The following is a 26,259-nucleotide window of genomic DNA, read 5'->3' as shown; positions in this document are numbered from 1 at the left end:
TTCCGTTAGCGGTTGTTAGCGGCTCGGTTAGCGATTCCGTTAGCGGCTCGGTTAGCGATCCCGTTAGCGGTCCCGTTAGCGATCCCGTTAGCGGTCCCGTTAGCGGTCCCGTTAGCGGTTCCGTTAGCGATCCCATTAGCGGTCCCATTAGCGGTCCCGTTAGCGGTTCCGTTAGCGGTTGTTAGCGGCTCGGTTAGCGATTCCGTTAGCGGCTCGGTTAGCGGTCCCGTTAGCGGTCCCATTAGCGGTTCAGTTAGCGATCCTGTTAGAGGTTCCGTTAGCGGTTCTGTTAGCTATCCCGTTAGCGGTCCCGTTAGCGGTCTTGTTAGCGGTTCTATTAGCCTATTACATATTTTCTGTAATAACTTTTGAATGGTTTGACATAGAGAGTCATGGGTGGTGTCATTGGAATCTGTATCGAGTCCTTGACCTTCATGGGTGCAAATAAGCCCCGTGATCATCCGGCAGTAGTCCGTGGCACTTCAAAATTTCCCGGGAATTTTGTCTAGTTATTCCATATTCTTCCGTAAAAACTTCGGCGCGTAACTTGTCCCGCAGCTTTGAGAAAACGCGAAAAGTAAAAACGTAGAAACGTGCGCCTTAATCGGGAATCGATGGGTATGACTTTTATTAGCGATTGGCGTGCACGTTTTTGCGCAACGTGCACAAACGTGCGCTTTTTGCCCCATCCGGAACGCATTGCGTGAACTTTGGGGCCTCACCACTCGCACACCGTTACTCGAAAAATTCTGAACCGATTTAGAAAGTTGTAGGCCCTGAATTTAACTACAGTCCTGTGGATTTTCAGAACGATGGCACGAATAGTTTTTGCACGAAGTGCAAAAACATTTCCAAATTTCCAAACTAATGGGGAAGATTTTCCCATGCATTTCAATGGTGCCATTATAAGCGGATGGGAAAATGTTGAGAAAAAAAAGACAAAATTCACCTTTTTTCCGAGTCACGTATCTTTCTCATACTTGGACGTAGAAACGTCATTCAAACTTCAAAACGGAGGAAAACTTCTCTTCTCTCTCCAAACCCCGGACTGTTTTTTCCTAAAATGTACACTTTTCAAGATATGAGCCCTCAAGCGAGGACTGGAAATCACTTTTTTTCAAATCTAGAGCACGGGAGTCAGTTTGCTAGAGTGTAGTTACACTGAAAAAAAAACATGATTTCTTATTTGTAACTCGAGGTCACGGCCAAACCGTAAAAGGTAGACAGATAATTTTTGGTCAGAATATAGACATAGGTTTTGTGATTCATAAAATGTGACTTTGACAGGCGTGGTGTGCACAAAATTTTAACGGGGGAGCCAACAGACACGCCAGTTCCTGTCTCTCTCTTCATTGACTCCCATGTTAAATGAAGTTTTCTTAAAAAAAATCTCATTTTTGTTTTCGAATTGCTGTTACTAACACATTTTAAGGAATATCTGTATGAAAATAACATTTAGATAATCTGGTAGGTTCTCCGTTTCTCAAAATGTTTTCGTTTTTCTGCTAAGAGCTACGGTTTGAGCGCAAAGTGGAGTGATTTCAGGTTTGTCACAACCGAAAATCCAGCTGAGTCATTCCCGCTCCCTCTGTATCAGGTTCTTGTTGCCCCTAGCAACCACAGCTCAGCTGTACTGATTAGACTGACCCAGAACTGGTCACATGACAGACTTCATGTAATATAACCTGGAAAATGGAGAAATGGAAGAAATCTGAACCCTGACCTTTTAACCTTAGATGAACACACACACACACACACACACACACGATAGGTGTTATTATGGGATGTCAGGTGTTTTTATAGGATGTTAGTGTTATTATGGGATGGCAGGTGTTTTTATAGGATGTTAGTGTTATTATGGGATGGCAGTTGTTTTTATAGGATGTTAGTGTTATTATGGGATGGCAGGTGTTTTTATAGGATGTTAGTGTTATTATGGGATGTTAGTGTTATTATGGGATGGTAGGTGTTTATTATGGGATGGTAGTGTTATTGGTGTTAGCGGTCCCGTTAGTGGTTCTGTTAGCGGTCCTGTTAGCGATCCCGTTAGCGGTCCCGTTAGCGGTCCAGTTAGCGATCCCGTTAGCGGTCCAGTTAGCGACCCCGTTAGCGGTCCCGTTAGCAATCCCGTTAGCAGTTGTTAGCGATCCCGTTAGCGATCCCGTTAGCGGCTCGGTTAGCGATCCCGTTAGCGGCTCGGTTAGCGGTCCCGTTAGCGGTTCAGTTAGCGATTCCGTTAGCGATCCCGTTAGCGGTCCCGTTAGCGATCCCGTTAGCGGTCCAGTTAGCGACCCTGTTAGCGGTCCCGTTAGCAATCCCATTAGCGGTCCCGTTAGCGGTTCCGCTAGCGGTTGTTAGCGATCCCGTTAGCGGTCCCGTTAGCGGTCCCGTTAGCGGTCCCGTTAGCGGTTCCGTTAGCGGTTGTTAGCGGTCCCGTTAGCGACCCCATTAGCGGCTCGGTTAGCGGTCCCATTAGCGATCCCGTTAGCGATCCCGTTAGCGGTCCCGTTAGCGGTCCCGTTAGCGGTTCCGTTAGCGATCCCATTAGCGGTCCCATTAGCGGTCCCATTAGCGGTCCCGTTAGCGGTTCCGTTAGCGGTTGTTAGCGGCTCGGTTAGCGATTCCGTTAGCGGCTCGGTTAGCGATCCCGTTAGTGATCCCGTTAGCGGTCCCGTTAGCGGTCCCGTTAGCGATCCCATTAGCGGTCCCATTAGCGGTCCCATTAGCGGTCCCGTTAGCGGTTCCGTTAGTGGTTGTTAGCGGCTCGGTTAGCGATTCCGTTAGCGGCTCGGTTAGCGGTCCCGTTAGCGGTCCCGTTAGCGATCCCTTTAGCGATCCCGTTAGCGGTTCAGTTAGCAATCCCGTTAGCGGTCCCGTTAGCGGTTCTGTTAGGGGTTGTTAGCTGTCCCGTTAGCGGTCCCGTTAGCGGTCCCGTTATCGGTTCCGTTAGCGATCCCATTAGCGGTCCCGTTAGCGGTCCCGTTAGCGGTCCCGTTAGCGATCCTGTTAGCGGCCCTGTTAGCAGTCCCGTTAGCGATCCCGTTAGCGGTCCCGTTAGCGGTTCTTTTAGCGGTTGTTAGCGGCTCGGTTAGCGATCCCGTTAGCGGCTCGGTTAGCGGCTCGGTTAGCGGCCCCGTTAGCGGTCGCGTTAGCGATCCCGTTAGCGATCCCGTTAGCGGTTCAGTTAGCGATCCCGTTAGCGGTTCCGTTAGCGGTTCTGTTAGCTGTCCCGTTAGCGGTCCCGTTAGCGGTTTTGTTAGCGGTTCTATTAGCCTATTACATATTTTCTGCAATAACTTTTGAATGGTTTGACATAGAGAGTCATGGATGATGTCATATTAATCAGTATTGAGTCCTTTATACCCATTTTATGGGTGCAAATAAGCCCGGCGATCATCCGGCAGTAGTCCGTGGCACTTCAAAATTTCCCGGGAATTTTGTCTAGTTTATTATTATTATTCCGCACTTTTTTTCGTCCGTTAATACGGCCCGAACCGCAACGTGCACCCATGCATGGCATACATCGTTGGATGCGTCTCCATCGTGATTCGATGGGTATTACTTTTCTCAGTAATAGGGGTTACCGTGGCAACGCTAGTTGCCAAAAAGCAAAAAAAAAGGCGAAAATTCCCACGCTTATTGCTCGGCCGAACTTTATCGTAGAGACATCGTTCAAACTTTGAAACACTCGGCCCGATAGTCTTTAAAGGACCATACAACTTCATCATTCTAGTTATTACGGTTTTTGCGATATTTAACTTTCAATTAAAAAAAAAAATCCCTTTTATTTTGGACGTTTGTTGCTAGGCAACGGTTTATCGTACAGACATCATTACAACATTGACAAACCCGGGACGCTTTGTACTGCAACATATTTTAGTCTCGTCAAGCTTGCTATTACGGTTTTTGAGGTATTCCACTTTGTTCATTTTGATGCTAACGGAATTTCGGACGCTTGTTGCGCGACAACACAATATCGTAGAGACTTTAATTTAACGTTAAAAGACTCGGGTTGCTGTGGACTACAACATACTAAGGTCTCATTACGCTGTCGTTTACAGCTTTTGAGATATTGAAGCCTAATTGTCCCATTCTATCCTATGGAGCTTGTTACCATGGCAACAAAAACCTATGCATTTGTATGGGGGAGCATGTGAATAAAACATCTGTTAATGCTGCCCAGACCGGAACGTGCACCCATGCATGGCATACATCGTTGGATGCGTCTCGATCGTGCCTCGATGGGCATTACTTTTCTCAGTCGAAAGTGTTACCGTTGCAACGCTAGATGCCAAAAAGAAAAAAAAAAGGCAAAAATTCTAACGTTTATTGCTCGGCCAGACTTTATCGTAGAGACATCGTTCAAACTTTCAAACACTCGGCCCGATTGGCTCTAACGGACCGTACAAGCTCATTATGCTAATTATTACACTTTTTGCGATAATGACCTTTCATTTTTTTCTTTATTTCCGTTTGACTTTGGACGCTTGTTGCTAGGCAACAGATTATCATAGAGACATCCTACAAATGTTCCCTGACTCGGCACGCTGTGGACTTCAACATATTCAAATTTCATGAAGCTGTTATTTAAGGAAATTTTATGTAAAAATCCATGCCAAATGGCCCCATTCATTCGGATGGGTTTTTTTACCACGGTGAAACAAAAACGTATCCATTAATGTAGCCTGAACCGCAACGTGCACCCATGCATGGCATACATCGTTAGATGCATCTCCATGTTGCCTCGATGGGCATTACTTTTTTCAGTCAAAAGTGTCACCGTGGGGGGCGATAGACGCCAAAAAGCGCACGCCTTTAATAACTATTGGGAGCACAGGAATTAATGCAATACAACTGTAAACACCTCAAACTGACATAGAACCACCACGAACACAACCACTACAGCCCTAAACCAAAGCAGCGAGAGGGGTCGAATGGGCCGTAAGGCATGCCCATATCAAAATTTCATGAAATTTTCTAGTTATTATTATTCTTATTCCGCACTTTTTTTCGTCCGTTAATGCGGCCCGAACCGCAACGTGCACCCATGCATGCCATACATCGTTGGATGCGTCTCCATTTTGCCTCGATGGGCATTACTTTTCTCCGTAATAGGGGTTACCGTGGCAACGCTAGTTGCCAAAAAGCAAAAAAAAAGGCGAAAATTCCCACGCTTATTGCTCGGCCGAACTTTATCGTAGAGACATCGTTCAAACTTTCAAACACTCGGCCCGATAGTCACTAAAGGACCATAAAACTTCATCATGCTAGTTTTTACGGTTTTTGCGATATTTAACTTTCAATTTAAAAAAAAAATCACTTTTATTTTGGACGCTTGTTGCTAGGCAACGGTTTATCGTACAGACATCATTACAACATTGACAAACCCGGGACGCTTTGTACTGCAACATATTTTAGTCTCGTCATGCTTGCTATTATGGTTTTTGAGATATTCCACATTGTTAATTTTGATGCTAACGGAACTTCGGATGCTTGTTGCGCGGCAACGCGGTTTCGTAGAGACTTGGTTCCAACGTTAAAAGACTCAGCTTGATGTGGACTACAACATACTGAGGTCTCATTACGCTGTCGTTTACAGCTTTTGAGATATTGAAGCCAAATTGTCCCATTCTATCCTATGGGGCTTGTTACCATGGCAACAAAAACCAATGCATTTGTATGGGAAACCATGTGAATAAACAATCTGTTAATGCTGCCCGAACCGGAACGTGCACCCATGCATGGCATATATCGTTGGATGCGTCTCCATCGTGCCTTAATGTGCATTACTTTTTTCAGTCAAAAGTGTTACCGTGGCAACGCTAGATGCCAAAAAGCAAAAAAAAAGGCGAAAATTCAGACGCTTATTGCTCGGCCGGACTTTATCGTAGAGACATCGTTCAAACTTTCAAACACTCGGCCTGATTGGCACATACGGACCCTACAACCTCATTATGCCAATTTTTAAAGTTTTTGCGATATTGACCTTTTTTTTTTTTTTTTAATTTCCGTTTGACTTTGGATGCTTGTTGCTAGGTAACAGGTTATCGTAGAGACATCGTACAAATGTTTCCCGACTCGGCACGCTGTGGACTTCAACATACTCAAATTTCATGAAGCTGGGATTTAAGGAAATTTTATGTCAAAATCCAGGCCAAAAGGCCCCATTCATTCGGATGGGATTTTGTACCATGGTGAAAAAAAAAACCTATCCGTTAACGTAGCCTGAACCGGAAAATGCACCCATGCATGGCGTACATCGTTAGATGCGTCTCCATCTTGCCTCGATGGGCATTACTATTCTCAGTCAAAAGCGTTACCGTGGCAACGCTAGATGCCAAAAAGAGCGCCCCATTAATAACTATTGGGAGCACAGGAATGAATGAAATACAAGCGTAAAAACACCTCAAACTGACATAGAACCCCCCCCGAACACAAACACTACAGCCCCAAACCAAAGCGGCGAGAGGGGACGAATGGGCGGTAGGGCATGCCCATATCAAAATTTCCAGAAATTTTCTAGTTAATATTGTTGTTCTTGTTGTTATTACTGTGTTATATGCAGTGTTTACTTGTGCAGGTTTGTGTGTGAGAGCCTTATGTATTATTGTAACCTTGCGGATGAGCCGATACACAGGGGCTTCAATTAAGAGGCCAAGATGGTCAGCGTGAGTCAATCTGCCATTTATTCTACAATGGATAAAACTCTAAAATACCACAGTCAATGAAGGAAAAGAAGATAGACAGACATCACGGCTGGGGAGCCAACCACTCACTGCCTAGGACACTGGGAGTAAAGTAAATATCAGAAATATCAAAGAAAATTAAAGCTGCAAGCAGCGATGAACGGGCCCTCGCACTCACGGCCACCGCCCCCATAAGCATATCAGAAATGACACCACCCACGACTTCCTATGTCAAACCATTCAAAAGATATAGCAGAAAAAAGGGACAGCCAATCAGAAGAAGGGGCGGGGCTAATTCAGGCCAATGAAGGTCAAGGACTCCATAAAGAATCTGATGATACCACCCACGACTCTCTATGTCAAACCATTCAAAAGTTATAGCAGAAAATCGGGACAACCAATCCGAAGAAGGGGCGGGGCTAATTTTCACCAATTATGGTCAAGGACTCAATACCGAGTCCCATGACACCACCCACGACTCTTTATGTCAAACCTTTCAAAAGTTATGGCAGAGAAAAGTATTCTAGGGGGCGCTGTTGAGCCGTTAGGCCACGCCCATTAATGCAAACCATGAAATATCAAATTTATCGCCAGGCCTGGCTTGCATGCAAAATTTGGTGACTTTTGGAGAACTATCAAATATGGACCAATCAGATGAAGGGGGGCACGCTTTTTGGCGTCTAGCGTCGCCACGGTAACACTTTTGAAAGAGAAAAGTAATGCGCGTAGTCGCAAGATGAAGACGCACATTTTGATGTATAACACACCTGGTTGCACGTTACGGTTCGGGCCGTATTAATTGCCGAAAGAATGGCATAAATTGCACCAAAATTACACAATTAATTCAAAATGGCCGACTTCCTGTTCGGTTTTGGCCATGGCGCCAAGAGACTTTGGTTTAAGTTGCGACATGATACAGGTGTGTACCGATTTTCGTGCATGTACGTCAAACCGTATTGTGGGGCTTGAGGCACAAAGTTTTCCGGGGGGCGCTGTTGAGCCATTTTGCCACGCCCATTAATACAAACCATGAAATATCAAATTTATCGCCAGGCCTGCCTTGCATGCAAAATTTGGTGACTTTTGGGGAACTATCAAATATGGACCAATCAGATGAAGGGGGGCGCGCTTTTTGGCATCTAGTGTCGCCACAGTAACACTTTTGAAAGAGAAAAGTAATGCGCGTAGTCGCAGGATGGAGACGCACATTTTGATGTATAACACACCTGGGTGCACGTTACGGTTCGGGCCGTATTAATTCTTGAAGGAATGGCTCATATTGCTCCAAAATTACGCGATTAATTCAGAATGTTCAAAATGGCCGACTTCCTGTTCGGTTTCGGCCATGGCGCCAAGAGACTTTTCTTTAAGTTGCAACATGATACAGGTGTGTACCGATTTTCGTGCATGTACGTCAAACCGTATTGTGGGGCTTGAGGCACAAAGTTTTCCGGGGGGCGCTGTTGAGCCATTTTGCCACGCCCATTAATGTAAACCATTAAATATCAAATTTTTCGCCAGGCCTGACTTACATGCAAAATTTGGTGACTTTTTAGGCACGTTTAGGGGGGCAAAAAGGCCCTCCTTTCGTCAGAAGAAAAAAGAAAAAAGAAAGAAAGAAAAATTCCTACAGATACAATAGGGCCTTCGCACTGAAGGTGCTCGGGCCCTAATAAGTATAAACCTAACACATCAAATGAAAACACCACACTAAATAAAAGTGCCACCACAAACCATATCACCATCTAAGTGAACTCCCAGCACCTCGACCACACGGTGAATGGAGGACACCGCCAGCCGCAACACTAGGCGCGATATGTCAGCCCCAGTCTGCCCCAGGGCAGCTGTGGCTACAAACGTAGCTACCACCACCAGTGAGAATGTGTATGAATGAATAATGATCTCTGTAACGCGCTCTGGGTGCCTTTAAGGGCGCTATATAAATCCAAGTTATTATTATTAAAGTAAAATAAACGGCAGTCAGTGCTATGCCTCTACATTTTAAAACAGTGAAAGTTTCAGTCCACGGGGCAGAGAGTCAAGAACACAGCCAACTCACACAAAGGACACAAAGAGAGTGACACCCTGCGTCACACCTGCTATTAAATTAGAGTTCCTGTGTTCCTCTGCGGTCTCTCGGCTGACCTACTGCTACATTATGTAGGTTGTATGTGACTGTTTTGTACTGTGTTGTTTGTTTTATGTTGGACCCCCTCAAAAACGAGATGATTCATCTCAAGGGGCTATCCGTTAATAAAATGGATAACATATAGCGCTTAATAGAACAGAAGTTGTCTCCAGGATCTTTCCAGAGACCCAGAACATAAACCCCTGCGAAATTACTGCAGGTCAGCATTCAGCTCCTGAAGCTCTGGCCTGCAAACCTACACAGAAGAGACCAGCACAACAAACTACAATCTGCTGTTTAAACCACAAATCCTGATCAAAATAACTACAAGGTTTCTCACGGTTGTACTGGAGGCCATCGCAACTCCATCTAGTCCCTTCCTGAGATGATAATAACCTCTGTTTTATCAGAATTTTGAAGTAAAAGTTAGTAAAGCTCCAGTCCTTGAGATATGCCTGAAGTTTATCTAAATGTTCTGTGTTATCTTTATAGACAAATACAGCTGCGTATCATCAGCATAGCGATGAACATTGATCTCTGCTGCACATTTACTGAAACGTATCTGATGTAGATATGTTTAGACGTTCTTAGTACGCAATGTGTGGTTTGTTCCAACAATCATCCCAGTGGTCTTCGACACATTCAAAATAAGTTTATTGCTATTAATCCAATCCATAACTAATTTAATTTCCTCTCTTAAATTTGTATTTAAATCACTAATTGTTTCTTCTGATAAATAAATTGTACTGTCATCCGCATACAATGCCATGAGTGCTTTATTTAATACCAAGGGGAAATCATTAGTAAAAATAGAAAATAAAAGAGGCCCAAGGCAACTTCCTTGAGGTACTCCATGTTTAACATACATTATATTTGATTCACTTCCATTAAAATAAACCAATTAATTGCTGTCTCTCGCTCAAATAACTATTAATTGTTAACAATGCAGAAGAAGAAAAACCATAACGTTTTAGTTTTTCTAATATTAACTCATGATCAAGTATATCAAACGCTGCAGAAAAATCAAGAAAAATAGCTCTAATAATTTTCTTTTGTTTGAGATTATTATACCAGTCGTCCACCATCTGAGTTAAGGCTGTTGCTGTGGAGTATTTTTCCCTGTATGCGTGCTGGAAATCAGTAAATAAATCATTCTTTGAAAAATAAAACTGAATTTGTTCAAACACAATTCTCTCCATTATTTTACTCAAAATAGGTAATAAACTTATTGGTCTACTGTTAGACTCAGAAAACTGCAACTTTTTATTTTTTGGTATAGGTATAATCTTTGCAATTTTCCATCCCTGTGGCCATTTATTTTTTGTAAAACATAAATTAATTATATGTGTAATCACTGAAGCCACAATAGAAACAATAGGCTTGAGAAGTCTTCCATCAAGAAAATCAACTCCAGGTGGTTTATTTTTGCAAGTCATTAACATTAACTCCACTTTTGATGCAGTAACATTTTTAAAATTAAAAATACAATCTTTATGCTCCATTATCTGAGTTACTAATCTAACCGCTTGGTCAGTGTTATTATGCTGTACAGTTCTCTTAAGTTTCTCTATTTTACTTATAAAATAATGATTTAAATGATTTGCAATGTCTTTAGGTTTAGTGAAAAACTCCCCTCCAGTTTCTAAATAAGATGGTGTATACTTAGCATTGCCTTTAATTAAATAACTTAAGGTGCTCCATAATCTTTTACTATCGTGTTTAATTTCATGAATAATATTACCATAGTACTTTTTTTTCTTTCTCTTATTTAGTTTAGTAACAAAATTTCTTAATTTACAATAAACTTGCCAATCTGACTTAATACACGATGATAAAGCTATCTGTTTTGCCTGATCTCTTTCAATCATGTATTCTTTCAATTCTTTGTCCAACCATGGAGAGTTGATGGCTCTAACTGTTGATTTTCTCACAGGTGCGTGCTTATCTATAACATTCGTTAAAGTTTCATTAAAAACCTGAAAGGCAGCCTCAGGATCATCAAGCAGCAGAATATCCGTTAACCTAGCATTTACAATATCTCTCACATATTTTTCTTGATCAAAATTTTTAAATAATCTCTTTTTAATTATCTTAAAACCTTACTTTGGTACTTTTGTTTTCCTAACAATTGCGATTAAATTATGATCAGTGCATCCTATAGGCATCGATATAGCTTTCGAGCATACGTCTGGAGTGTTCAAATAGAGATGATCAATACATGTCGCCACTTGCTTGCCATTCTTATTAAAACTAATTCTTGTTGGTTTATCCATTGCTTGAAATAATCCAGAAGCTGCACATGTATCTATTAATTTCCTTCTCATTGGACACGACAAAGACCTCCAGTCTACATTCATATCGGCCATAAAATAGATTTCATCATTAGTACTACAAACAGAATCTAACATATCACACAATTTATCTAAATATTCCTGGTTAGCACTGGGTGGTCTGTAACCACATCCAATAAGTATAGGTTTGAGATGTTTTAAATGCACTTGCAACCAAATAACTTCAATGTCTGATTGCATTAAATCATTCCTTATTTTAGCAGGCAGATGGCTCTGCACATAAATACAGACTCCACCTCCATAAGCATTTCTATCTTTTCTATAAATATTAAACCCATCTACCATTACGGATGTGTCCTCAAAAGTAGAGTCTAAATGTGTCTCTGACACCGCTAAAATATGGAAATTATTCAACATTAATATGTCTCCCACTTCATTTAATTTGTTCCTAATACTACATATATTTATGTGGGCCATTTTCAGGCCTTTCTTTGGTAATTTAAGTAACATCAAACATTTCATTCAATTTTATACTGTTAGATTCACGTAAGGAGCCACACGAAAAACACTTAACTCATTGTTTTACTTTGAGCTGCTTAAAAAAACAAGGAATCTTAAGTTAGTCTTTACAAGTGTAAAGTTGGGGACTACATTGTGCTTGTATTTATGAAGGAATGTTACATTCAGGGCAAAAGCTTTTTTTTTCGTGGAAAGTTGAATAAACATTGGCATAAAGCAGCATATTTGCCCTTTCTCATGTTGTTAACAGTATTAAAAACATTTAAAAAATACCTAAAGGTAATTTAGAACAGCAAAAAAACAACATGCGATTAATCGCGATAAAAAAAAAGTAATGGTTTGACAGCCCTCGTAGCAACTCATCATCCGTGTCATCAGTGCATCATCAGCATGGAGTAAAAATAACAGAAACTGCAGGAAACAATGCAGCGAGCTGCCTGCTTGCACGCAAGTGAGCTGCAGTCACAAAGTTTCAGACGCGCGTGGTTGACAATTGTTGGTTGATCTAACTGGCACAGGAAGTGACATCATGCTCTGGTGGCTACAAGCCCACATGTGGTTGCCAAGCAACGCAGTGCTCGGTTCTCTCATTGCCCCCGCACGTCTGATCCGTCAAAAACTGCTTTCAAAGAGGTAGTTGTGTAAAAGAGAGGCTTTTCTCACAGTTATTCTGCTCCTCACCAGTGGAACAAACTTCCTGTAGACCCGAGGTCTGCTCCAACTGTCAGCTCCTTTAAATCAGGATAAAAACATTACTGTTTCATTAAATACTCACCTGCTGGACTCTACTGCCTACGGAAGAGAATCAAACATATTTGAGAGGGGAAGATTTTTTTTTATTGTGAACTTCGAGAAAAATGTTGAAATTTCGAGAAAAAAGTCGAAATGTCAAGATTAATGTTGGAATACAATTTCAAGAATAAAGTCAAAATTTCGCCTTTTTTTTCAACATTTCAACTTTTTTCTCAACATTTCAACTATTTTCTCAAAATTGTACTTCAACATTAACCTCACCATTTCGACTTTTTTCTCGACATTTCTGTCAGGGTTTGACATTTCCCCCAGTTTGTGTTTTCAGTTCTGCTCCTCCTGTGTTCCATCTGCCCTGATTGTTCACACCTGTGTCTCGTTATTCCCTGGGTATATCTGGTCGTGTCCTGTCCTGTCCTGTCAGGGTTTTGCTCTTTGCTCTCGTGTTTTGGTTAATCCTGCTCTGCAGCGTTTTTGGTTCTTGTTTTGTTAAATAAATCCTCCTTTTTTGCAACTCCTGCCTCCTGCTCTCCTGCGTTTGGGTCCTCAACAAACCACACCTGTGACAGATTCAACTTTTTTCTCAACATTTTGACTTTTTTCTCAAAATTGTACTTTTTTTCTCGACATTTCGACTTTTTTCTCAACATTTCGACTTTTTTCTCGAAGTGCATAATGAAAAAAAAATCTTCCTCTAAAATATTGTTTTTATTTTTCTCCTGCCTGGCCCTAATACTCTTCTGTAACTGCCCTTATTTTGTAACAACTTGTGCTTTTTATTATTTTACCTCTTTTCTTATCATTTTATTTCAATTTAATTTTTATTTAAGCGTATACTTAAATTAAATACTTATGATCTTTGAAAACAGCGCAGAGTTATGGATAAGCCCCGAATGCAGGCATTGTGACGTAGAATTGTTCAATTGGTTAATTCACCGTAACAATTGTTACAGATTACTTTTGTAATACTGTATTTGACCCGGTCTTTGTACATTTTGACCGTATAAAAACGTAATTCTTGCCATTGTAAGAATGAGATGAACCTGCTCTACTGCCCTTACTTTTTAACAACTTGTGCTTTTTATTATTTTACCTCTTTTCTTATTTTATTTTGTTTTATTTGTTATTTACTGTTTAATTGTGTCTTGCCGCTTTTAAAGCAGCACTATGTAACTTTTCCACCTTAATATAATATTTCCAGAGTCATTGTGATGGTACATCAACTTCCAACAGGTTTAATGAACCTCTGTCATGGTCTGAGGGGTCTGTATCTCCTTCACTGGCACTATGTAACTTTGAGGTGCATGGTAGGAATCCTGCCGCACTAAAAAACTACACATTTTTACGGCTTTGACTGCTTTACGGCATACGTCACTTCCCCCTCCTTCCCGATTCGCAGTCGAGACGAAAGCTGGGCGGGACGTGGAGCGCAGAGCTCAGGAGAACTGGTGGTGAGCTAAACGCGGAGCTGTTATGGCCGAAGCAGCGAAAAATCAGAAGAAAATAAAAGTTTTATCGGAGGAGGCGAAAAAAGAAAGCGGGAGAGCCAAGAATATTGGCCCGGCATTCACTCGCTGGCGTGAGCTGAAAGACGAGGAGGGATGTCCGACCGATACTGATTTATGGAGATAAAACAAGAGACAGAATTGTTCAGTGTTGTGCATGAACGCGTTCATTTCTGTGAGAACGTTGAACTGAACGCAACATATTTACAAATAAAGAACTTGAACTTGTTCATTCTGCAGATCATGAACTGGAATTTGAACTGTTCAGATTATGTGAGTTTCAGCTTCACTGTTTAGGTCCAATTATTACGGAATAATCCTTCTCATTTCACCAGCAGGCGGCAAACATTTAAAATACTGGACGAGCCCGGTGCAGTCTTTACGAATGAAGGCTGATTTATGGTTCCGCGTTACACCAACGCGCCGCGTACCCTACGCCGTAGGCTACGCCGTCGATTTAACGCGGAACCATAATTCCGGCTTGACAGGTGAAGAGAGACGTTGCAGACGCAGCGTCAGCGAGCCGTCAGATGATGATCCGCTTATCATTATCTGCGGGAATTTTACACATCGTCTCCCAAAGAGTCCGACGGTAGAAATCCAACCTTTCTGTGCAAATTATGTCCACCTGCGCTGAGAAAACAAGTCCGAGCGTCTGCTTCGTCAACTTCACATTTGAAACGTCATGTGGAGTTAAAGCATCTGTCCAGTGGGAGGAAATATCCGCGAGTCCTTAACAATCAAAAAAGTTCCCAGAAAGACCATGAAGACCCAACAGCCCCGAACGACCCCAGTCCCTCTGCTGCACCTTCAGGGGGTTGATTTGAAAGTCCGTCCCGTTTTATTTCATTCAAAATCAAAACAAATGCACGCGACAGAGTTTTCCAGCAGTTCCGCGCTGGTGCTCATGGGAAATGTAGTGGTCTTTCTGGTAAAGCACTACCGCTTTTGTCCAAAGGAGCCGCCAAAAGCTGAAAGTTACATTGTGCTGCTTTAATGTTGATGTAAAGCACCTTGGATTACCTTGTGTTGAATTGTGCTACACAAATAAACTTAAAGTTTGGTTAAGAAATTCAGGGAAATGAACAAACTTTCTAATGTTCAGGAACTTGGCGGTAAGTTTAGGCTACTAAACTAAGAACTGCACTATTTCACATACGTGTGGCTTCAAGTACGAAATGTAGAAATAAACCGCAGCGAGTTAAAGCCTCTTGATCTCTTATCTCTTGATCTTTCTGTAAAAGCATTTAGAGGAAATGTTTGTATGATCTCACAGTTTAAACTTTTAAACTGTTTCCTAACCTTTATCAGAATCAGAATCAGAATCAGCTTTATTGAGTCAGTTTAGAAAACTGTTTTTGACTTCGGATACACCGGCGGCGCACGATGGAATTGTGCGCCTGTTTTCCAAGGGTAACACTGGGATAGGGGGGGGAGGAGAAAAAAGTACATCTTCACATTGAATATCATACAATACACAATATCAAGTTGCAAAAAAAAACAGTTTTGTGATCTGTTGCGTAAGAAAACCAGAAAGTGTTTCAGAATGAAACCGAGGGACGTTTGAAGACGTCCTAACTTCCTCTGGCTGCTGATCACAACTTCACCTTTTGCACTTCGGATTAGGTGCTACGTCACGTCAGTTTTAGGTACTTTTACTTTTTACTATGACGACAAAACTGAATCTAATCTAATCTAAACTGATCTAATCTGATCTGATCTGATCAAACCTAGCAAGGAGACAGTTTTCAGATCTAAATATGAAACACTTGGACTAAGTTCATGTCCGAGTCAGTATTATTTATTTATTTATTTATTTATTATTTAGCCACTATTTGTAGACCTTATTTAAGTTTAATTACTCTTCGGCTGAAATTTGACAGGTTTTGACATTTATTAGCAGTAAAACTTCCCTAAACATGTTTTTTTAGCCTGAAATGTAATGACTTTTTCTACATAACGTCAAAACACTCAAAAAAGGAAAAGATCTTAAATTTTGGTGCTACAAGAATGTTTCGGGTCAAGTTGACCCGTTAAACCATGTTCGGTTTTCACACCATCACGAAAACCTTTCAGGAACCTTCTTCCTGTGTTGACCAACTTTTTATTTTTTTTTAAATTTTTTATTCTTTATTTCATTCATTAAAAGAAAAACAAAACAGTTCAATGTAATAACATCAAATCTCTTTCCTTGAATTAAAGGGAACAGAAAGAAGACTAAGCTTATTTTATCTGTCCCTTTTTCCTAAGAAATCCAATTTCAATTAATGTAATAATAAAAAACACAAAAAAATTACAAATTACACAATTTAAAAAAAACACTTTCCAATAAACGTAATTAAAAAAAAACAACAAACAATTCGGCTTGATGGTAACCAGGGCCGGCCCAAGCCTCCACGGGGCCCTAAGGGGCCCTCTATTACTACCAATTATATTGATTATTGATCATTCACACACCCACTATAAACTTATTTCATGTGAATGAATAAATGAATGAATGAATGAATGAATGAATGAATGAATGAATGAATGAATGAATGAATGAATGAATGAATGGTCTTTATTTCGGTCTTAAGCCTTGTACAAGTTAAGCCATTTTTACAAAACAAAAAATGAAAAAGTAAAATAAGCATTTCTTTTGCCGAAAAGGTGCAGCTGAAGCCGAAGCTTCTACCCTTTTTATCTGGTGATCAACTTAAACATGAAACATTAGCATTAATCCGTGGAAACAAACAATGCATAAAGAAGAAAAAAATAAATAAGACAAAATATAAAATTGATGTTTCACATTCTAGAATGTTTTTGATAATATACTTTATAGTTATAGTGTTTTATATTTATTTACAATATTTTCTTTAAACATTTCCTTGAACTTGTAGATAGAACTGCACATTTTTAGGTCGTTGTCACAACTATTCCATATTTCTCTAGCCTTAATTGATGTCCAACTCTTTGTAATATTTGTTCTTGCTGTCGTCATCTCAAACATGAGTTTCCAGTGTAGGCCGAGTAAAAGAAACAAAATAATCAAATAGATCATTTATAAACCATTTACTTTAAACACCTTATCTACCGGTACTTTATTTTTGGTTTGAAATAAACTGCAACAGCGATGTGCAACAACAAAATACTACAAAAACTAGAACTATAATTAAAATCACTCAACTTAGATAAACAGTACCTGATCAATATGTTTTCCCTATAAGAATAAATTTGAATGTACAAAGACATAATTAAATAGAATAAACAAATTAAATAAAACAAATACTTAAATAATGATGTAAATGAACAGAGGTACCAGAATCTTTTCCTGAATGGTTTATATGACTTTTCCGGTCACAGTCAATCAAAGATATAAGGACAACTATTGTGCAAAAAAACAAACAAAAAAAAGAAATCACACATACACGAAGAAAAGAGCGCTGAAAGTTCACGACTGCTTCACAAGCCGGAACCGGAAATGCGTTGCTGTTACGTGCCACATACTGTATATAGGGTTCTCTGTGTCTCTGCATTTCTCTTCCACCTTCTCCTCCCCTTTCTACCCCTAATTCTCTGCAGGTCTGAGGTCCAATACCAGCAGGCATTAACCACCCATCTCTCATTGGCCAGCCTCTGATTCCCTGTCTCTCATTGGCCAGCCTCTATACAGGTAAGACAGGCTCCCCTATACAGGTAAGACGGGGGCCCTTATACAGGCATCACGTACTATAGGTAGAATCTATGTTAAGTCACACTAGGTAAGGGATGGTTGCCACTACTGTATTTAACTAGTTAGTGTAGTTAGGCAGGCTTTTCTTTTCTTATTAGACAGTAAGACAGAACTGTGTTTTTTCCTTAGCTGCTTAATTTGTTATTTTGGCAACATCCGCGTCCCCTGGCAGTGGTATACTTTTGTTTTGGTACTTTGTTACCCTTGTAAATATTGTAAATATCTTGCTGAAAAGGCAGTAAAAACGAGCACACCCTTTAAAAACCCTGTGTTGGCTCAGTTATTTGCCTCTTTAAATGCTTGGGATCCCTTTGTCTTAAATGTCATGCTATGTGACCCTTGATTTCAACTCCTGTACATGGCCTAACAAGGGGTTTCGTAACAGTTGCTACCAAGCCAACCAATCACAGCCCTCTCGGTCTGCGTTGGGTCTGCAACCTCTTGACGCGTAGTTACAATTTGTGGGCGGTGCTTCAGGCACGGCTTGGCCTGCTCCATGGGGTGCGCGACGCGGCACAACCTGCGGCGTAGGCTCGGCGTCGATTTGTTGCAGAACCATAATCCAGCCTTTATTCTCGATATTTCAACTTTTTTCTCGAAATTGTATTATAACATGATTCTCAACATTTCGTCTTTTTTCTCGAAATTGTATTATAACATGATTCTCAACATTTCGTCTTTTTTCTCGAAATTGTATTTCAACATGATTCTCGACATTTCGACTTTATTCTTGAAAATATATTTCAACATAAATTTCAACATTTTGACTTTTTTCTCGAAGTGAACAATAAAAAAAAAATCTTCCCCTCTCAAATACTTTTTCTCCTGCATGGCCCTAATACTCTTCCGTATCATATTGATCAACACAACGAAGGCTAAAAACAGCCAAACAGCCACTAGAAGAAGGAATTTGATGACCTGCATCATCAGGGATGAGTGGACAGGGAGATGCAGGGAGATGCATCACTCGGAGGCCCATATGGGCCTGTTGTACCATAGCGCCCCCCGCTGGACGCACAGTGACCTGCAATAAATAATTAAAAAACCCAGTTCAGGTTATTTAACTCTGTTTTATTTGTATAGTGCCGTTTGACAACAAAAGTATTCTCAAGACAGTGAAAGAAAAACACGTTCAGTTTTGTCCAGTTAAGTAAAATCCAACTGTATTGAGTTAATCCGTTGAATTCAAACAGAGTCCAGATTTAATCATATAAAGCTCTTTCATTACAGCGGCTTAGCGAATTAAACTGACAGACTTAATCGAATCTTCACTTTAGTGGAACTTCCTGTCCTGGACAAGCTAGGGGTGAGAAAACCAGCTAAAACCAGTAAACTAAACTTGTAGAGGTCTGAAGGATCTCCTGTAGCATCTTGTAGTGATCCTTCTTAATTTAATTAACTCGTTGGGCACCACCTTTGATTACAAAGGAACAATAAATTGTATTTATCAATCTCTCATCTGAAAGCAGGTTCTAATCTGGATTGGTTTGAGTAAATTAAATAAACAACACGATGGATCAATTCAAGGAACATTTATTACAAGTTCAAATAAACAGACAGATAAATGCGATTACATATATATATATATATATATATATATATATATATATATATATATATATATATATATATATGTACATATGGAGGAGAACACGGGATCTTTAGACGAACATCAGAGAAGAAAAGAGAGGAAATGAAGATGAGAGAGAGTATAGATTTCTTGACCAAAAATCAGATATCAAATACAGGTATATAAACATGACTAAAATAAATCTGCCAACTAACCAAAAATTGATGATTAACTTTAAAGAAAAATGAATTTAGTGCCTCCTGGTGGCAACAGGAAGTGACTCGCTCAACGTTTCGATCTGTCTGTTCTGACATGACGGTCAAACCTGGTCAAATCCTTAAGAGGTTGAAGAAGCAAATCACGAGATAAACCTTCAAGCAACACGTCAAGTTTCATGGATTTATGAATAACGGAACCTGCGTCATTCAACCTGAAACAGGAAGTGGATGGTTTTTCCACACATGTAAGAAAGAAATAAATAAAATAAATAAAACATCCCCCGTTTGTCTTTCAGAGGGCAGATTCAAGGATCAGATTCACAAAAGCAATATTATCTACACTGCAACATAAGGCCTAATAAGAACTTCATCACTCTTTATTCTTGAAAATATTAAATTGCAACCGATGATCATATTTATGTCATCCTTTGTCCAATCAACTTCAAACTGTTTTGATTATTTTTTAACCATTATACATAGGGATGGGAATTGATAAGATTTTTCCAGTTCCGATTCCATTTTTGATTCTGTTTAACGATTCGATTCTTTATCGATTCTCTTATCGATTCTCATTTGGAAAAAAGGAGAACAAACAGGTCGATTAACATCAACTTTGTTTTATATCTTTGAACAAAAAAGAGGTCAACAGTGAGGTCTTAAGAGGCTCCCAGCCTTGGGCTCCTCCATGGTGAGGACTTTTTCTTGAGCCTGGCCATTCCTGCCATAACGCAGCGTTACTGTGAGTTAATGATCTTGACTAAAACTTGGCCTTCGACACATGTTTCAGCTCAGATTTCTCTCTTCAACCGCATACCAAGCAGGGATCAAGTGGTTAGATAAGGTTAGATAAGGATAAGGTTAGATAGGTTCAAATCCAGGTAATTGGGTCCTGGTGGGGCTGATCTCCGCAATTTGAAGCCTTGTATAATAATTGTAAAAATCTGGGTTATTTTCTTGGAGGATCTGGTCATATCAGACAGTGAGGGTTCGTCACCGCATCGGTAGTACGACCTTTTCTCTGCTGTGCGTCCCGTCACCGTCTCCATCACCAAGCCTTTCCCAAATCAAACTCGGCCTGGATCATTTCTCGTGTCCTCTGCTTTTTCCCACATCCAAGTAATGATCTGACATGCTGACATGTTTTCTGCATTTAACACCGCATTTACGCCCCTCACTCCACGCTGTTCGCTGTGTGATTGCGTCATCTAAACACGCCGTTATTAATCGTTCGGTTTTTTCCCCACTTATTCCACCGAACACCGAAAGTGTTTTTTTGCTATTTTTCGGCCAAACAATTTCAGTTACCGATTCCATCACTCGCTAAATCATTCGGCTATTAAATTTAAGTGTATCCTTATGAATTTGTTTGGAATGTGTATTTAGGTACTGTGTTCCTTCTAGGAATTATATCATCCAGTGTTTGTATAGACTGTTTTTTAATTAATTTATTGGTATCAGCAGTTTTTTAATGCAACAAATTGCAGATTTTTGCACAAAGCTGCCAACTTTCTTTCCGTGTTCTATTGAATGTGTTAGTTATGTGTTTGTTATGTGTGTGTTTGGGCGCGAGCTGCCAAATCAAATTGCCATTCAAGGGATTAATAAAGTTGTCTTGAATCTTGAATCACTAATGGGAATGAGTGAAACATCTGGTTAGAGGAAAACATGCAACTTTGACATTCTCTGATTTAGCCTACAATTTAACACATTCACCTGATGGGTGAATGGGTGCAAGCCTTTCACCACAAACTTAATCACTGCTCGGTGAGATTCATCTATTCTGGCCTGGGTCATAACTCTTCCCTGCCTTGATGAAAGGAGAAGCTTCTGCAGCCTCTGAGCCAGTCACGCTACGTCTCCAGTCATGGTCATCTAAATGTAATGCATGAGAAGGGATTCATTTAACATTAGTAGTTAGTAATAGCAGGTTTGTTAGTTACCTGCAGTATAACAACAGCAGAGGACTGGCTAACGTTGTCGCTGCTGCAGGTTGAGAAGATTCACTCCAGGACTCAGAACAGATCAAACACGCGACATTCATTAAAAGTTATTGCATGCTGTATATGCAAATGCTTTTACATGTTGTTAGTGTTTCTTTCTGTTGTTGAAATGTTCACATTGCAAGTAGGGTTGCAACCTTCCAGACATGAAAATAAAGGACGCCCACCACAGCTCCATGTGCCTGACTCCCGAGGGATGGAGTGATATATTTTAGTTTGTGCTAGTGGTCAGTAAAGGGGTGGTCAAGAAAGCATTTCGTCATACTTAAAGCTTTTAAGTGCTTTATTAACAATGGACATTGCTGTAAATGTTTAAATAAATAGGCGAAAGAAACTGAACTAGCCTGTGCTTTTGTAAAACTGAAAAACATGCATACATTATATGCATATAAAGTGCTGTTAATTACACACAATGAGGAAATACGCACACAACTTAGTTATTGCACAATCAAATAAGAATGAAATCTATGTGTGCAACATTGAACATTTCAGATATAAACTAAACACATTTAACACTTAATGGAACTTGTGCATAACTTTTCTAGTTGTTGGAGTTCTCTTTGTGAACCCTGAGGACAATTTTACTTTAAGAGGGGAAAAAATGGAAACACTTGTAAACTTGTTTCTCTGCTTATTCATGTGTCCCAAATAAAATAAAAATATTAAAAAAGAATAAGAAAATAAACTGCAAAGCATTCCTCTTTCCATCAGTCTTAACCAGATTGTCATGGCCTCATCAGTAACTGAGTGTTTCTTTTATCTGTATGTAGACCAGATTTGAACAGTCTCCAGCTTTCTCTCTCTTTCTCACTGTTTTACTTTTTTTTCCAAGTGTACTTCTTGTTGCTCCTTGCAGCACTGAGTAACTCTTTGTCTGTCAAAACACTGTTGTAAAACTCTGAACAGGACAGCTCAAAGTTGAGAGTGATGAGGAGCTCACTCCTCATGAGCTCCACGGAGCACCTGTTCCTGCTGTCACTCCATTTGTTGGCCATTCTGGAAAAGATCCTTTCCACATATCCAGTGGATGCTGGGATGCTCAGGATGTGGCGGATGATTGACAGCATGTTAGGCAGGTTAGCCACCCACCTGGCAGCCACACCTTTGGACCTCCATTCATCTTCAGCATCTTCTTTGAGCCTCTTCAGAATGGGATTTGCTGTTGAGCATTCATCATAAAGTTCATCCATGCTGACGTTATGAATGAGGTTGAGCTTACTAATCATCCTCTCAATATCATTAAAGGTCAAGATGCCAATGGTGCAGAGAGAGAGGTTGCAGTGAGAACAGCCAGTCGTCCTTTGAAAAGTTGAACCATTTCTCAACATATGAGAGTGCTGTGTTAAGAAATGCAGTGAAATCTGCCCGTGCTGTGTTTGCATCATGTGGGAGCAGGTGCTGCAGCTTCACTTTAGTTAAGTAGACATAGAACTGGTCATCTCGTCTCTGGGTGAGTTTTTGCTTGAAGTTATCCATGATAGAATACAATTCAACACAGGTGGTTGCATCACTCTCCATCTTCTTTACAACTTCCTCAAAGAGAGAGAGGATGTTATTGCAGAACAGAAGGTAAACTCCACAATGTCTCCACCTTCCTCATTTGAGTCTTCACTGAGCTTCAACAATGCTCCAAGCTGTTTGGGACACTCGTCCCCCAGGCTCATGAAGGAAGACTTTAGTGCAGTCCAGGTTTGCAGTAGCCGGGCGATGGCTGGATTAAGGGAGAGCCACCTGGTTGTGACATGTCGGAGAATTTCCTGGAACTCAACATGACAAAATGTACAAAAGTCTTTGAGTGATTCTCTTCGTTTGGCAGATGTAGATAAGAAGCCATAGACCTTCAGCACAACATTTTCCACATCTACAGTGAGCTGGTCTAGACCAGGGGTCGGCAACCCACGGCTCCAGAGCCGCATGTGGCTCTTTAGCGCCGCCCTAGTGGCTCCTGGAGCTTTTAAAAAAATGTTTGACATTTTTTTCTTATTTTGTTCTTATTTTTTTCCTTTTTTCTTTTTTTTTTCTTCTTTTCTTCTCCTTTTTTTCCTTTTTTTCTTCCTTTTTCCTTTCCTTTTTAATCTCGCCATTTCAACTTTTTTCTCGAAATTTTGACTTTTTTCTCAACATTTTGACTTTTTTCTCGAGATTGTACTTCAACATTAATCTCGACATTTCAACTTTTTTTTTCGAAATTTTGACTTTTCTCGACATTTCAAATTTTTTCTCAAAGTGCATAATGGAAAAAAAAATCTTCCCTCAGTTCTAACTAATATAGATACATGCAGCATGTGTTGCTTTCATTCTAAGGCTGATACAAGACTTTTCATTTTTTGCGGCTCCAGACATATTTGCTTTTTGTGTTTTCGGTCCAATATGGCTCTTTCAACATTTTGGGTTGCCGATAGCTGGTGTAGAGCGTATTTCACTATGTTGTGCATGATGTGAGCATGGCAGTTTCCTTGCAGCAGATCTTTTTGCTTCTTCTTCAGGTTGGTGAAGACAGAGTTGTGAATTCCATAATTTACATTTGTATTGTCTGCACTAAATGCTGTCACCTGATCTAATGATAGGCCAAATTTATCAAGGGATTGTTCTATTACAGCTACAATACCAGTAGCTGACTCATCTGCATTCTCCATGAAATCCAGCATTTTGTTGGTGTAGCGACCATTTGCTTATCAAACAGCCACTGCCTGGGCTGTGCTTACCGTTCAGTATGACACGTGCAAATACAAGCCTTTTCCAAAGTTCCAATGTAACTTTATTGATTTGATTTGATTTATTCACACTCACACATGTGAATTGGTCTCCTGGAGAAGCTATCAAAAGTTTATGGTAGGAGCCAATGAACATAAATACAGTAGACATGAATACATACATACACTTGCACTTATATACACACTAAACAATACAACATGCACTTTACACTAGACTACCACTTACATTACAACATATCACATTACAAACACTTAACATGAAACATTTTGTGATCCCAAAGTGTACAATATATATGAGCTTAACAATTGTTTCTTTAATTGGCGTTTGAATATGGAGATGGAGATTCAACTCGTTCCAAATCTGTGTTTCCCCGACACACAACACTCATACTTGTTCCCACAAGTTTACGTTGTTTTCCTATAATAAGATGTTTATGTCTCGTATTGTGGGTGTGCTGGGGAAGGGAGATTGGGATGAGTTTAGTTAATCTGGGATTCAAACCTGAGACCACCTGATATATTATACAAGCATTATGGGAGTAGTTCTATTCTTTCAGGCCAAGAATACCATAGTGGGCAAACAGATGGCGAGTTGGTGAATTAAATTCAGTCCAGGAGATGGCACGGATATTTTTTTTCTGTAAAACTTGACTGGGATAAGTATTACACCAAATAATATTGCAGTAATTTAAATGAGGTTCAAACAAGGTTTTATAAAGAGTGAGAAGGGCAGAATGTGGAAGCAGGTGTCTCAGTTTGAAAAACAGACCGACATAGGCTATTTAGAAAGTTTTTCCACAAGGTGATCTATATGACATTTAAAATTTAGACAGTCATCAATGAGGACCCCAAGGAGTATTATATTGTGATATTCCTTACAATGTTCAACCAGGTATTGCCACTTGTCACCTTTGTAAACATAAAATAAAGAGACAAATATCCACCTGCTATTTTCCTGTCGTTCCATTCCACACAGCCACCTGTGTGTGATTACACCTTGATTAAATAGACCATGCTTAATTGATGGTATCACTACTCCCCCTAGTGGACGGAAGGCTGACCAAACACAACATAAACACATGGTACAATAACACAAAATGGCTCTTACAGTTGGTGACTCCACATTCTGGGCTGAAGAACTGGACAGCAAGGGGAAACATCTTCCTGTTCCCTTTATTTGATGCATCTGTCTGTATGGAGAATGGGAGGGGTTTATCTGATATTAAGGCCTTGAGAACATCACCCACTGCCTTAGGAGCAATGACGTCTTTAACCAGTGTCTCTGACTTTGTTCTCCCTAAACTCATTTTCTTTACTAGTTTAGAATCAGTTAAAATCTTCTGATTGAGTTTGTGTGCACAGTCAGCACTATTGTAACTGAGGTTGTGTTTGACTGTGTGGTTCACCTGTGTCACCTCAGCGCTAGGTAACCTAGAGAGGATCTCTAGGAGGGTTCTCCTGCACAGCAGTCTCTGAGCCGGGCTTGTAGACAGGCCTTGAGTAGGTGTGTTGCGATGATCCAACATAGCCAAGTACGGGTCCTGTCCTGCTGCTTTAGCTTTCTGCATCAGTCGTTTTGCCGTTTTCACCGCAGACTCGGCCTTCCCGTTGCTCTGTGGGTATCCAGGAGACGACGTTTTGTGCTCGAACTCCCACAGATGACTGAAACGCCAAAACTCTTCCGAAGAATATTGGGGGCCGTTATCAGAAAAAACAAGATACGGAATCCCATTATGGAAAAAGTGCGCCTTCAGCTTCCTTATAACAGTGCTTGACTTTGTATCAGGAAGGTAGTCAACTTTCCAAAATTTGGAATAGTAGTCAACTGTAATGAGATAGTTCGGTAACACTTTACTTGAATGTGTTGTCATAAGACTGTCATGATGCTGTCATAATCATGACATGACACCTTTCATGACACATTATGAATGCTTATGACAGTCGTCATTAAGTGTCATTCGGTAAATGATGTCACTTTTAATGCCAAGTTGACATTGTTTTAGATTAAAAGTGACATAATTTACCAAATGACACTTAATGACACTTACTGACGACTGTCATAAGCATTCATAATGTGTCATGAAAGATGTTATGTCATGATTATGACAGCATCATGACAGTCTTATGACAACACATTCAAGTAAAGTGTTACCGATAGTTCTTATT

Source organism: Cololabis saira, chromosome 2, assembly GCF_033807715.1.
Source record: "Cololabis saira isolate AMF1-May2022 chromosome 2, fColSai1.1, whole genome shotgun sequence".
Taxonomy (NCBI): Eukaryota; Metazoa; Chordata; class Actinopteri; order Beloniformes; family Belonidae; genus Cololabis; species Cololabis saira.
The sequence above is the reverse complement of the archived record's forward strand: the minus strand, read 5'-3'. Positions refer to the sequence as shown.